Here is a 15,763-nt window from a genome sequence, read left to right as displayed (position 1 = left end):
CAGTTTAGCCAACAAGTAATTTTTGTTGAGTCATTTTTGCTTTGACTGGGGAATCAGACAGCTCTCCTAATGTTAGGGAAGGATTTCTGATAATATGTTCACTGGCACTTACTGTAACCTAAGGGAGAAACACTCTCCCTTCAGAGGCAATCTGGAGTCATGAATGCCTCCTAGAAGTTTCCATTTAAGACAGCCACAGAGGCTTAATAGGGTGGGACAGTAAGAGACTTCTGATTTGTTATGTATGTTAACGGAGACAGTTAAATGTCCTAATAAGCACTGGCCTCCAGTTCACCAGTTATATAAACATTCATATTCCCATGGGAGATGCTGTTCACTGAAGACAAAAATGAAACCAGTTGTAGTGCAGAGAACCCTAGCTAAGATCTAGTTATTGATAAACCCATTAGCTGTAATTTCTTGATTAACCTTTTAAGCCAAAGATCAGAGGAAATGGGATGACATTCTGTGAGATGCCATTCCATCCTAAAAGATCTTTCCTGGAAGCCTTTTAAAGAAGAGTTAGCCTGTTTGTATTTCCCTTGGATGCAGGGGGGACACATCATGTTTACATAAAGGAAAGATGTGGGGGAACAACAGTTATGTAATTAACAAGGGTGGAGGTGTTTAGTTGAGCTAGTATGGTTATGACTGGGGAAAGATTAAACCAAGCTTTGATCATAACAGCCTAACCTAGTAACTAACATCCATAGGCTCACAGGTATAACTGGCATTGGCATGTGGTACTAAAGAGAAATTGACTACATGAAAAACCAAGTGGTCTATGCCATAGTGAACAGAGTTTCTGGTGACTGATCTAACATTCAGGAAGATTCCTCCCTTTTGCAGTAGATTGGGAAAATGTGGATAAGAGCATTGTCTTTCCAAGAAAGAAAGGGAGAAAACAAGGTAAGAAGCAATAGTGAGGAGAAAATGTATGCAGATCTGGTACAGTCACCTTGCAAGAGCCACCTCCTTCAGCTGTCATCTGCTTCAATTCTCAAAAATCTTTATTTTCAGGTCAGCACTTGGTATACAGGCTCAGTCAAGGTTTGGTGCTCTGTTTAGATGTGACTCATGAGTCCACTCCCAGGAATGTACCAACATAAGGATTGGTTATCAGTATCCCACAGGGGTCTTTCCACTGGGGTTGATGAGAATTTTTCTGGAGGTATCTTTTCCGATAGATGAAACCTTTAGGCTGCAAAATGTGGTATTTGAGGTCTTCCTCTTTTGGGAGCATACTGTGGAAAGATTGCTGTGGAAAGATTGTTCTGCTAAAGCCTGGTTATTTTTAGTGCATGTGATTAGACCTTTGCAATATTGAAGTCTATCTCCTTTTATTAGTTGTGGACCAAAAGAGGCAGGACCTAGATGCATGGGGAACCCAGCAATTATCTCAAAGGGTGGGAGTTTATGAGTTCCAGAGAGGGTAGATCTGAGATTTAGAAGGACCAGTAGCAATGCCTTTGGTCAACGGATTTGGAGGGTTTCTATAAATTTTGTCAACTGCATTTTGATGACATCATTAGTTCTTTCATCTAGTCTTAAAGAATAATTTAAGAATGATTATAAGCACAGTGGAAAGTGCTATATAACTGGCCAAACAACACAGACTTGAAATAATATTTGACTAGTAAAATTGGTTCCCCAGTCACTATGGAGCTCAAGAAGGGTTCCGCAGCTAGGGATAACCTTTTATGATAGTATTTTAGCCACCAAAGTGGTAGTAGCTTATCTACATGGAAAGATTAACACCAAGTGGAAAAACAAACTGTGACTAAATCATATATTTATATCCCTGAGACAAAGAAGCTGCATAAAATCCATTTGCCAAACTTCAGATGGTCCATTTGGCAATTTACTCAGCAGCAGTGTGGACATGTTTCCCTGGATTATATTTTGGGAAGGCAGAGCAAGCAAAGTAGGCACTCCTTCCAGCCTTATTAATATTTCCCCACCAGTATTAATTCATAAATGTCATCACTTTATCCACAGACTAATGGTTTAATGTATGTGCAATGATCAGTAATGAGAATCTTAGAGTCTCTGGAAGGACTGGGTTAGTATTTGCCTCAAATCAGAGTTCTCTTTTTATTAGATTTCCAATAAATTCCAATAATTTTTTTTTTCTTTTCTGGGGTTGACTTTTGGGCGTGAAAGTGAAAGTGTTAGTCGCTCAGTTGTGTTCGACTCTTTGCAATTCCGTGGACTGTCGCCTGCCAGGCTCATCTGTCCATGGAATTCTCCAGGCAAGAATACTGACGTGGGTAGCCAGTCCCTCTTCCAGGGGATCTTCCTGATCCAGGGATCGAACCCAGATCTCCTGAATTACAGGCAGATTCTTTACTGTCTGAGTCACTAGGGAAGCCCCTAATCAAATTTTCTAGATTATCTAGAAATATCCCTTTGGACCATAATAGAGTTTGGTTGTTGGTTCCTTTGCGAGCAGAATGCTTGGTGGAAATATCAGTGAGGTGGTTTCCTTTAGCTTCCAGGGAGTTAAGTTTGGAATGCCTAGGGGCCTTAATAATAGCCAAAATGCCTAGTAAGATAGTGGCATCTAATAAGTTTTGGACATAAGAGCATTTTTTTTTTTTCCATTTTATTCCCATTAGAAATGAGGTTGAAACCTGTTTCCATAGCATTCTGAAGCCATGGGCTACTCCAAAGGCATACAGACTACTGGAATAAACATGTCTTTGCCCAGGGCTAGAATACAAGCTCAAGTGACAATATATGATTCAACCTATTGGGCCAAGATAGCCAAAGGCAAAGATGCTGCCTCTGTGACTTCAAAAGTAATTGCATCAACATATCCAGCTCGAAGTTTACCACTTTTCCACGTTAAATACAGAGCATTGGTAAACCATGAGAACTCAGCATTGGTTAGCCAAGTTTGCTGTAAATCATTGTGAGGGGTCAAAAAGTGATCTGTTAGAGTCTACCAGTCACAAGGAGTATAATTTTTAGAAGAGGGAAGGAGGAGGGCAGGGTTAAAGTATTACAGTGAGTTACATGAGGAGTGGTTAGCAAGAGGTGAGGAAGCTGGCTGAAAGGTGTTGAGTGTGCTGAGAATTCAAGAGGGCTTCTACTGCATGGGATACAAAGATGGTTAGAGAGGATCCATGGCTATTTCTTCAGTGGCCTTAACTAAAAGGACAGTGGCAGGAATGACTGAAATGAAGGGGGTATCCTTGAACCAATGCTATACTCTAGTACTTAATAGTGTACCTAAGAGCAGTACTTAACTGCTGACTGTAGTACTCTATGGGGCAATGGTAACCCACATGTTTTTGGGTAAATACTCCAAAGGTGCTTCCATCCTTCTCATATATGAAGAGGAGAGGGGGACGTTGATAATTAAGGTGTTCAAGGGCAGGAAATTTTTTTTTTCATTTTTACCACTAACTTTATTGAACAACGCATTCACGGCTTTGTTCCACTACCTTGTGCCATTTTTCAGGCAACTTCATAATTCCATCTTCCCAAAACTTTCTTTTTTTAAAAATTTATTTATTTTAGTTGGAGGCTAATTACTTTACAATATTGTAGTGGTTTTTGCCATACATTGATATGAATCAGCCATGGATTTACATGTGTCCCCCATCCTGAACCCCCCTCCCACCTCCCTCCCCACCCCATCCCTCTGGGTCATCCCAGTGCCCCAGCCCTGAGTACCCTGTCTCATGCATCAAACCTGGACTGGCAGTCTGTTTCATATATGATAATATACATGTTTCAATGCTATACTCTCGGATCATCACACCCTTGCCTTCTCCCACAGAGTCCAAAAGACTGTTCTATACATCTGTATCTTTTTTGCTGTCTCACACAGAGGATAATCATTACCATCTTTCTAAATTCCATATATATGTGTTAGTATACTGTATTGTTGTTTTTCTTTCTGGCTTACTTCACCCTGTATAATAGGCTCCAGTTTCATCCATCTCATTAGAACTAATTCAAATATATTATTTTTAATGGATGAGTAATATTCTATTGTGTATATGTACCACAGCTTTCTTATCCGTTCATCTGCTGATGGACATCTAGGTTGCTTCCATGTCATGGCTATTATAAACAGTGTTGCGATGAACACTGGGGTACATGTGTCTCTTTCAATTCTTGTTTCCTCGGTGTGTATGTCTAGCAGTGGGATTGTATGGCAGTTCTATTTCCAGTTTTTTAAGGAATTCCCACACTGTTCTCCATAGTGGCTATACTAGTTTGCATTCCTACCAACAGTATAAGAGGGTTCCCTTTTCTCCACACCCTCTCCAGCATTTATTGTTTATAGATTTTTGGATAGCAGCCATTCTGACCAGCATGAGGTGGTACCTCACTGTGGTTTTGATTTGCATTTCTCTGATAATGAGTGATGTTGAGCATCTTTTCATGTGTTTGTTAGCCATCTGTATGTCTTATTTGGAGAACTGTCTGTTTAGTTCTTTGGCCCACTTTTTGGTTGGGGCATTTATTTTTCTGGAATTGAGCTTCAGGTGTTGCTTTTATATTTTTGAGATTAATTCTTTGTCCGTTGCTTCATTTGCTTTTATTTTCTCCCATTCTGAAGGGTGTCTTTTCACCTTGCTTATAGTTTCCTTCATTGTGCAAAAGCTTTTAAGTTTAATTAGGTCTCATTTGTTTATTTTTGCTTTTATTTCCATTACTCTAGGAGGTGGGTCATAGAGTGTTTTGCCTATGTTCTCCTCTAGGAGTTTTATAGTTTCTGGTCTTACATTTAGATCTTTAATCCATTTTGAGTTTATTTTTGTGTATGGTGTTAGAAAGTGTTCTAGTTTCATTCTTTTACAAGTGGTTGACCAGTTTTCCCAGCACCACTTGTTAAAGAGATTGTCTTTTCTCCATTGTATATTCTTGCCTCCTTTGTCAAAGATAAGATGTCCATAGGTGTGTGGATTTATCTCTGGGCTTTCTATTTTGTTCCATTGATCTATATTTCTGTCTTTGTGCCAGTACCATCTGTTTTGATGACTGTAGCTTTGTAGTATAGTCTGAAGTCAGACAGGTTGATTCCTCCAGTTCCATTCTTCTTTCTCAAGATTGCTTTGGCTCTTCGAGGTTTTTTTGTGTTTCCATACAAATTGTGAAATTATTTGTTCTGGTTCTGTGAAAAATACTGTTGGTAACTTGATAGGGATTGCATTGAATCTAGAGATTGCTTTGGGTAGTATACTCACTTTCACTATACTGATCCTGCCAATCCATGAACATCCATTTGTGTCCTCTTTGATTTCTTTCATCAGTGTTTTATAGTTTGCTATATATAGGTCTTTTGTTTCTTTAGGTAGATATACTCCTAAGTATTTTATTCTTTTTGTTGCAGTGGTGAATGGAATTGTTTCCTTAATTTCTCTATTTTCTCATTGTTAGTGTATAGGAATGCAAGGGATTTTTGTGTGTTAATTTTATATCCTGCAACTTTACTGTATTCATTGATTAGCTCTAGTAATTTTCTGGTAGAGTCTTTAGGGTTTTCTATGTAGAGGATCATGTCATCTGCAAACAGTGAGAGTTTCACTTATTTTCCAATCTGGATTCCTTTTATTTCTTTTTCTGCTCTGATTGCTGTGGCCAAAACTTCCAAAACTATGTTGAATAGTAGTGGTGAGAGTGGGCACCCTTGTCTTGTTCCTGACTTTAGAGGAAATACTTTCAATTTTTCACCATTGAGGATAATATTTGCTGTGGGTTTGTTATATATAGCTTTTATTATGTTGAGGTATGTTCCTTCTGTTCCTGCTTTCTGGAGAGTTTTTATCATAAATGGATGTTGAATTTTGTTGAAGACTTTTTCTGCATCTATTGAGATAATCATATGGTTTTTATCTTTCAATTTGTTAATGTGGTGTATTACGTTGATTGATTTGTGGGTATTAAAGAATCCTTGCATTCCTGGGATAAAGTCCACTTGGTCATGATGTATGATCTTTTTAATGTGTTGTTGGATTCTGTTTGCTAGAATTTTATTAAGGATTTTTGCATCTATGTTCATCAGTGATATTGGTCTGTAGTTTTTTTTTTCCCCATGGCATCTTTGTCTGGTTTTGGAATTAGGGTGATGGTGGCCTCATAGAATGAGTTTGGAAGTTTACCTTCTTCTGCAATTTTCTGGAAGAGTTTGAGTAAGATAGGTGTTAGCTCTTCTCTAAATTTTTGGTAGAATTCAGCTCTGAAGCCGTCTGGTCCTGGGCTTTTGTTTGCTGGAAGATTTCTGATTACAGTTTCGATTTCCGTGCTTGTGATGGGTCTGTTAAGATCTTCTCTTTCTTCCTGGTTCAGTTTTGGAGAGTTATACTTTTCTAATAATTTGTCCATTTCTTCTATTTTATTGGCATAGAGCTGCTGGTAGTAGTCTCTTATGATCCTTTATATTTCTGTGTTGTCATGATTTCTCCATTTTCATTTCTAATTTTGTTGATTTGATTCTTCTCCCTTTGTTTCTTGGGGAGTCTGGCTAACGGTTTGTCAATTTTATTTATCTTCTCAAAGAACCAGCTTTTAGCTTTGTTGATTTTTGCTATGGTCTCTTTTGTTTCTTTTGCATTTATTTCTGCCCGAATTTTTAGGATTTCTTTCCTTCTACTAACCCTGGGGTTCTTCATTTCTTCCTTTTCTAGTTGCTTTAGGTGTAGAGTTAGGTTATTTATTTGACTTTTTTCTTGTTTCTTGAGGTAAGCCTGTATTGCTATGAACCTTCCCATTAGCACTGCTTTTACAGTGTTCCTTAGGTTTTAGGTTGTTGTGTTTACATTTTCATTCATTTCTATGCATATTTTGATTTCTTTTTTGATTTCTTCTATGATTTGTTGGTTATTCAGAAGTGTTTTGTTTAGCCTCCATATGTCTGAATTTTTAAAATTTTTTCCTGTAATTGAGATCTAATTTTACTGCATTGTGGTCAGAAAAGATGATTGGAATGATTTCAATTTTTTAAAATTTACCAAGTCTAGATTTATGGCCTAGGATGTGATCTATTCTGGAGAAGGTTCCGTGTGCACTTGAGAAAAAGGTGAAATTCATTGTTTTGTGGTGAAATGTCCTATAGATATCAATTAGGTCTAGCTGGTCCATTGTGTCAATTAAAGTTTGTGTTTCCTTGTCAATTTTCTGTTTAGTTGATCTATCCATAAGTGTGAGTGGGGTGTTAAAGTCTCCCACTATTATTGTGTTATTGCTAATTTCCCCTTTCATGCTTGTTAGCATTTGCCTTACATATTGTGGTGCTCCTATGTTGGGTGCTTATATATTTATAATTGTTATATCTTCTTCTTGGATTGATCCTTTGATCATTATGTAGTGTCCTTCTTTGTGTCTTTTCACAGCCTTTATTTGCAAGTCTGTTTTATCTGACATGAGTATTGCTACTCCTGCTGTTTTTTGGTTTCCATTTGCGTAAAATATCTTTTTCCAGCCCTTCACTTTCAGTCTGTATGTGTCCCTTGTTTTGAGGTGGGTCTCTTGTAGACAGCATGTCTTGTTTTGTATTCATTCAGCCAGTCTTTGTCTTTTGGTTGGGGCATTCAACCCATTTACATTTAAGGTAATTATTGATAAGTATGGTCCCATTGCCATTTACTTTGTTGTCTTAGGTTCAAGTTTATACACTCTTTCTGTGTATCCTGTCTAGAGAAGATCCTTTAGCATTTGTTGAAGAGCTGGTTTGGTGGTGCTGAATTCTCTCAGCTTTTGCTTGTCTGTAAAGCTTTTGAATTCTCCTTCATATCTGAATGAGATCCTTGCTGGGTACAGTAATCTGGGTTGTAGGTTTTTCTCTTTCCTCACTTTAAGTATGTCCTGCCATTCCCTTCTGGTCTGAAGGGTTTCTATTGATAGATCAGCTGCTATCCTTATGGGAATCTCTTTGTGTGTTATTTGTTGTTTCTCCCTTGCTGCTTTTAATATTTGTTCTTTGTGTTTGATCTTTGTTAATTTGATTACTATGTATCTTGGGGTGTTTCACCTTGGGTTTATCCTGTTTGGGACTCTCTGGGTTTTTTGGACTTGTGTGATTATTTCCTTCCCCATTTGGGGGAAGTTTTCAGCTATTATCTCCTTGAGTATTTTCTCATGGCCTTTTCTTTTGTCTTCTTCTGGGATTCCTATGATTCGAGTGTTTCGGCATTTCACATTGTCCCAGAGGTCCCTGAGGTTGTTCTCATTTCTTTTAATTCTTTTTTCCTTTTTCTTCTCTGCTTCATTTATTTCTACCATTCTCTTCTACCTCACTTATCTATCCTATCTTCTGCCTCCATTATTCTACTGTTGGTTCAGGGCAGGGAAATTTTTATCAGGTTTTTCTTTCTGGTATTAAAAGCTAGGTAATTTTGATCTTTTCAGTCAATATGGTCAAGTTTGGTGTTTTTTAGTAATGTATATAAAGGCTGGGCCAGGAGAGAAAAATTCAGAAATTGGTTCTGCCAACAATCAGCCAATCTGAAAAAACTTTGTAGTTGGGGCTTGATTTTGGTTTTTGGGAGATTCAGGATGCCATGATGCATATCTGGATCTCAGTTCAGTCCTTGTTCTGAGTGGTTGTTCAGTCACTGGGTCATGTCCGACTCTTTTTGACCCCATGGACTGCAGCATGCTAGGCTCCCCTGTCTTACACTATCTCCCCCAGTATGCTGAAACTCATACCCACTGAATCAGTGATACCATCCAGTCATCTCATCCTCTGTCATCCTTTTCTCCTCCTGCCTTTAGTCTTTCCCAGCATCAGGGTCTTTTGCAGTGAATCAACTCTGTATCAGGTGGCCAAAGTATTATAGCTTCAGCTTCAACGTCAGTCCTTTCTGTGAATCTTCAGGGTTGATTTCCTGATCAAACCAGGGTTGATTTGTTTGATCTCCTTGCTGTCCAAGGGACTCTCAAGAGTCTTCTCTAATACCACAGTTTGAAGCATCAATTCTTGAGCCCTTAGCCTTTTTTAATGATCCAACTCTTGTATCCATACATGACTACTAGAAAAACCATAGCTTTGACTAGACAAACCTTTGCCAGCAAAGTAATTTCTCTGCTTTTTAAGATGCTGTCTAGGTTTGTCTAGACATAGTTTTTCTTCCAAGGAGCAAGCAGCTTTTAATTTCATGGCTGCAGTCACCATCTGCAGTGATTTTGGAGCTCAAAAAAATAAAGTTTCACTGTTTCCATTGTTTCCCCATCTATTTGCCATGAAGTGATGAGACCAGATGCCATGATCTTCGTTTTTTGAATATTGAATTTTAAGCCAGCTTTTTCACTCTCCTCTTTCACCTTCATCAAGACTCTTTAGTGTCTCTTCACTTTCTGCCATAAGGGTAGTGTCATCTGCATATCTGAGGTTATTGATATTTCTCCCAGCAGGCTTGATTCCAGCTTGTGCTTCTTCCAGCCCAGCATTTCGCATGATGTACTCTGCATAGATTTAATCAGGGTGACAATATACAGCCTTGACATACTCCTTTCCCAATTTTAAACCAGTCCATTGTTCCATGTCTGGTTCTAACTGTTGCTTCTTGACCAGCATACGGGTTTCTCAGGAGGTAGGTAAGATGGCCTGGTATTTCCATCTCTTTAAGAATTTTCCGCCATTTGTTGTGTCCACATGGGCAAAGGTTTTAACGTAGTCAATGAAACAGAAGTAGATATTTTTCTGGAATTCTCTTGCTTTTTCTATGATCCAATGGATGTTGGCAATTTGATCTCTGGGTCCTCTGCCTTTTCCAAACCCAGCTTATACATCCAGAAGTTCTCAGTTCATGTATCACTGAAGCCTAGCTTGAAGTATTTTGAGCATTACCTTGCTAGCAAGTGAAATGAGTAGAATTGTGCAATAGTTTGAACATTCTTTGGCATTGCCCTTCTTTGGGACTGGAATGAAAACTGACATTTTCCAGTTCTGTGGCCACTGCTGAGTTTTCCAAATTTGCTGACATATTGAGTGTAGCGCTTTAACATCATCTTTTAGGATTTGAAATAGCTTAGCTAGAATTCCTCACCTCCACTAGCTTTGTTCATTGTAATGCTTCCTAAGGCCCACTTGACTTCACACTCCAGGATGTCTGGCTCTATGTGAGTGATCACACCATCATGGTTGTCTGGGTCATTAGAACTTTTTTGTATAGTTCTTCTGTGTATTCTTGCCCACCATCTTAATATCTTTTGCTTCTGTTAGGTCCCTACCATTTCTGTCCTTTATGGTGCCTATCTTTGCATGAAATGTTCCCTTGGTATCTCTAATTTTCTTGAAGATATCTTTAGTCTTTCCCATTCCATTGTTTTTCCTCTATTTTTTTGCATTGTTCATTTAGGAAGCCTTTCTTATCTCTCCTTGCTTTTCTTTGGAAATTTACATTCAGTTTGGTGTATCGTTCCCTTTCCCCTTTGCTTCTCTTCTCTTCTGAGACTAGGGCCCCAAATGCTAAAATTGGGTCTGAATAAACTGTAGTTTCTCCTTAGAAACTTTATGTTCCTTTGAGGCTAAAAGTTTTAACAGGTGACTGCCATCTTCTGGAGAGGAGACCTGGGAAACAGGGTGAAAGTGGAAGTTGCCAAATCGTGTCCAACTCTTTGCAACCCCAGGGACTGTAGCCTGCCTGCCAGGCTCCTCTTTCCATGGAATTCTCCAGGCCAGAATACTGGAATGGGTAGCCATTCCATTCTCCAGGGTATCTTCTCAACCCAAGGATCAAATCCAGGTCTCTGACATTGCAGGCAGATTCTTTACCATCTGAGCCACCAGGGAAGCTGGGTAGAGAAGCAAATTGTCTACATGTTGTAATAAAGTAGAGCTTCCAGGAAATTTATATCATCTCAGTTTTTAAGGTTCGAGAAGAAGGACTTTCAGTAAAACCCTGGGACCTTACCATCCATGCTTGTTGTTGTCATTCCCAAATAGAGGCAAAGAGATATTGACTTATCTTTATCCATGGAGATGCTAAAGAAAGCAATACATTAATCAGTCACAGTGAAAAATTTGCTTTCAGTGAGGATAGAGGCTCGTAAAATATGGGGATTGGGAACAAGGTGATGAAGGGTAGCAATATCGTTTATGGCTCAGAAGTCTTGAAAAAAAATCTCCATTCTTAGCCACTGAGTTCCTTGACAGGTAAAATAGGGGTGCTGCAGGAACTAGTATGGGGGAGGCCCTAGCCTTCTAGTATTCTGATTTTGGCTTAGCGGTATGTAGGGCCTCCATATTTATAGAATATTTATTACTATTAATTCTGGGGAGAGGCTTTGAGGAATCAACTTAATAGAAGTTGCACCTTGGATTATACTAATGTTTTAAGGATGTTGCCCTTAAGGAGGGTGGTAGTGGATCAATATAGACAAATAATTAGTCCTTAGAATTAGTTCTAGAATCATCAGAAACAGAACAAATAAAAGATGTTGAAGGATCATTTGTTTTGGCTCGTTGTCCATTTTCCTTGCTGCTATCAAATTCTAGAGTTATTTCCCCTTTTTGGAGAATGAAATTCCAGCATGGTATTTTTGTAAGAAATCTTAGTATTTGAGCACCAAGAGCATAGCTCCAGAGTCAGTAAAAACACAGAGAGATTCATTCCCAATCTGGAAAGTGGCTTCTTCAAGTTGACTAAATGGAAGTCTTGAGAAAACTCTGTAATTTCTGAGTCCTATCACTGGGAGTTAGGAGGGCATTTGAAAGGCTGGATAGAAGGCTGAAGGCACCTTGGCACTTCAGCTTGTAATAGGCTTTCTTCTAACATCCTTGCTGTTTGTAATGATGACAAAGAAGGTTTAAAGTTTGTTTAGGGCCCTCTATTTGCTAGAGTTGAAAATTGAGGATTTTAGTGGGCTTTTAGTTGAATCATCCGGGGTGTGGGTGAACTGGTTGGCTAAATTAATTAAATATGGAGAAGACGTAATTTCCCATTAATCCTGATGCTTTTAACTTGAAGAGGAAGATCCTGGTTCAGTCCATGAACCAACATAGTGTTAAAGGCCACCTGAATGGATTCAACATTCAAAGGAAGACTACAATTTTTTTTTTTTTAAGACAATTTGGAGCTGGCAATAACAGCCATGAACAGCTCATTGGGCTTCTGGGTACAAGTTTGAATTTTGTTTCTCTCAGCTGGCTTTGGGAAATGGAGTTATCTGGCAATTTCCTGATTCTGATCATATAATAAGCAACAGTGGTTTTCCCCCAGATTGTAATTTTAAAGACTTCCTGAGAGCATCACAATTAGTAATTTCCATTCAGTGCTGGATCTAGCCTTTACTGAACAAGCATAGGAACTAGCTGATATAAGTCAGAGAAATGAAACTGATATGTTTAAATGACTATGTTACACTCCTCATCAAATCTGTGGGGATACTTAGATACTTTAGGAAAATTTTTGACTGTGGCTCCTAGTTTTAGTTCAGGAAACATAAGAAACATTTGGCTCCTTAAAAGGTCTGATTTTAAAGGGACATAATTTTTAGATTCAGGGAAGGAAAAAGTCAGGAGAGGTTTGAGGAAAAATAAAAGTTCAATGAGAGATTTAGAATAGATTTAGTATAGAGGAGGTGGGGATGGCACAGAAGGGAAAGAGGAAGATGGCACCAGAGACAAAGAAGGTGGGTGAGGAGGAAAAGAGGCCTCGGGAAAAGAGGTCTCTTGTTTGCTTTCAAATGTAGGCTTGTGTTGGTTTCTTTAGAAACGGTATTTTGGCAAGAGGAGATTTTAGTATTGAATGCATTCATAAACCTCCGGTTTCCAATTAAGTAGGGATCCCATTCAGTCTGCTTAATTTTAGAGCTGCAGTCTTCTAATTTAGTGCTGAGAAAAACAAGTTTGGGGATGTTGAAATTTCCCCATAATGGCCATTGGAGTTCTAAATTATTTTTGGTTAGTCCATTTAGCTAAAAATGTACATGAGGAGAGACTAAATTAGCTGGGGTCCCAGAAGGAAGATCCTCTTGAGAGAATTTAGAAAATTGGGATTCCATACATTAAAGCCTGTGGTTCAGAAAACAAATGTATACTTATCAAAGAATGATGCTTTGATGAAAACAAAAACAGACACTGAATTAAGTTGGCGAACTTTACCAAAAGGAGGGAGCTTAAATCTCAGACGAGACTTATTGTTCAGTCACTAAGTCGTGTCCAACTTTTTGGAACCCAAAGCATCCCTGTCCTTCACTATCTCCCAGAGTTTGCTCAAACGCCTGTCCATTGAGTCAGTGATGTCATCCAACCATCTTATCCTCTGTCACCCCTTTCTCCTCCTGCCCTCAATTTTTCTGAACATTAGGGTCTTTTCCAAAGAGTTGGCTCTTCGCATTAGGTGGCCACACATATTAGAGCTTCAATATCAGTCCTTCCAATGAATAGTCAGGGTTGATTTCCTTTAGGATTGACTGGTTTGATCTCCTTGCAGTCCAAGGGACTCTCAAGATTGTCTCTTGGTAAGAAGTGACTTACTGAACCAAAAGGAAAAAAAAAGACATAAGGAAATCGAGTGCAAAGGGCTCAAGTGGGCAATGTCAAGGCACAGTATAATCAAAATTGCTGAAAACCAACAATAAAAAGAAAAAATTTTAAAGCAGTTAACAGAGACAGAGAAACAAGGCTAGTAACTATAGCACACTTCTCAATAAACTATGCAAGCCAGAAGATAATGGAGACCTATCTTTAAAGTAGTGAAAGAAAAAGATAGCAGATTTCTTTACCCAGCAAACATTAAAAACTGAAACCAAAATAAATTTTCAGAAAAATAAAAGTTAAGAGAAGTCATTACCAACAGATCTTCACTACAGAAAGAGTTAAAGGAAGCTCTTCAACCAAAGTGGAAATGATACTAGATGGAAATTTGGATCTACCCAGAGAAATGAAGGGCACCAGAAATGTTGAATAAATGAGTTAATGAAAAATACAATTTTTCATATTTTTGGTTTAAAAGATAATGGTTGGTTCAAGGCTAAATAATAATCATTGTTTGCGGGAAGATGTAACGTGTGTGGGTTTCCCTGGTATCTCAGCTGGTAAAGAATCCGTTTGCAATGCAGGAGACCCAGGTTCAATTCCTGGGTTAGGAAGTTCCCCTGGACAAGGGATAGGTTACCCACCCCAGTATTCTAGGGCTTCCATGGTGGCTCAAATGGTCAAGAATCTGGCCACAATGCCCAAGACCTGGGTTCGATTCCTGGATTGGGAAGATCCCCTGGAGGAGGGCGTGGTAACCCATTCCAGTATTCTTGCCTGGAGAATCCCCATGGACAGAGGAGCCTGGCGTGACTACAGTCCATGGGGTCTCAAAGAGTCAGACACCACTGAGCGACTAAGCATAAGCACATAACGTGTAGATTTTCCTGTAGATGTTTTGTTTATGTTCCCATATTAAATTTAACTTTAAAATGAATTTTCCAGATCTAGAAAAAAATATGTATTGGTATTTTATTCAAAGTATATTAACTTTGTACATTAATATGGGGAGAACTATCATCTTTATGATATTTAATTCTTAACCAAGAATGTAGGAGGTGTTTGAATTTTTTCGAGTCTACTATGTGTTTCTCAGAAGTGTCTTATAGTTTTGTTTAGGTAGACTTTTGTACATCAGTTTGGAAACCTAAATCTTAAACATTATGAACTACTGACTTATGAAAATGAATTAGAAATGTAGACCAACTACCTCTGAAAATAAAATACAAATCAAAGGGGAAAAGTGGGGTTAATTTTATAAAGCTTGATTTACATGATTTTTCAAAGAAAAAAATTTTTTAATATAAGGTGAGCATTTATAAAGTTAAATGAGGTAATTAACAACTATAATAAAATAGAAGAAATGTAAAATGTACTTTATAACTTTGAATGAGCCATGTTCTTTTAGTTGGTCTTTTCTCCTACTAATATTAGCAACTTTGACCCCATTTTTCTACTTTTTCTACCAATTACTGAGAGAATGGTGTTGAAGTGTCCAAATTGTGGTTTGCATCTTTCTCCTTTCAGTCCTATCGGTTTTTGCCTCAAATATTTTCAAGATCCGTTTTTAGTGTACAAACAAACAATATTGGTAAAAGTCTTTTTGATGAACTGACCCTTTCAACATTACATACTGCTCTTGTGGGCTTCCAGGGTGGCTCAGTGGTAAAGAATCTGCCTATCAAGCAGGAGACGTGGGTTTGATCCCTGGGTGGGAAAGATCCCCTGAAGAAGGAAATGGCACCCACTCCAGTATTCTTGCCTGGAGAACCCCAGAGACAGAGGAACCTGATGGGTACAGTCCATGGAGTTGCAAAGACCTGGACACAACTTAGCGACTAAACAGCAGCAGCAGCTGTTCTTGTGATATCCGCACTGTCTGATGTTAAAATAGTCCTTCTGGCTTTATTTCTCTTTTGTGGGTGTAGAGGATTACTGGAATTAAGGCAATAGAGGCAGTACAGTGGAAATATATAAAGTGGCTGTTAGAGTGAAATATTTGGTTTTTGGATTTTGGATAGGTTGCAGTTATTAGGAAAAGAACAAGGGCATACTATGCAGGTGAATTGCTGATGGAGAATGGATGGATTTATTTCTGTTGGTACTTGCATAGTGTATATTTTTCCATCTTTAACTTTTAAGCTGTCTCTGTCTTTATATTTAAAGTGGGTTTCCTTTAGTCAGCATATAGTTAGATATTAATTTTTAATCAGTCTTCAAATCTGTGTTTAGATCATTCACATTTAATTATTGATATTGTTGGATTACAATCTGTTACCTTGTTTTCTCATCAAATATTTTTATGATTCCTTCCCATCTCCATTA

The sequence above is a fragment of the Muntiacus reevesi genome, chromosome 15 (assembly GCF_963930625.1).
Source record: "Muntiacus reevesi chromosome 15, mMunRee1.1, whole genome shotgun sequence".
Taxonomy (NCBI): domain Eukaryota; kingdom Metazoa; phylum Chordata; class Mammalia; order Artiodactyla; family Cervidae; genus Muntiacus; species Muntiacus reevesi.
Note: the sequence above shows the minus strand (reverse complement) of the source record.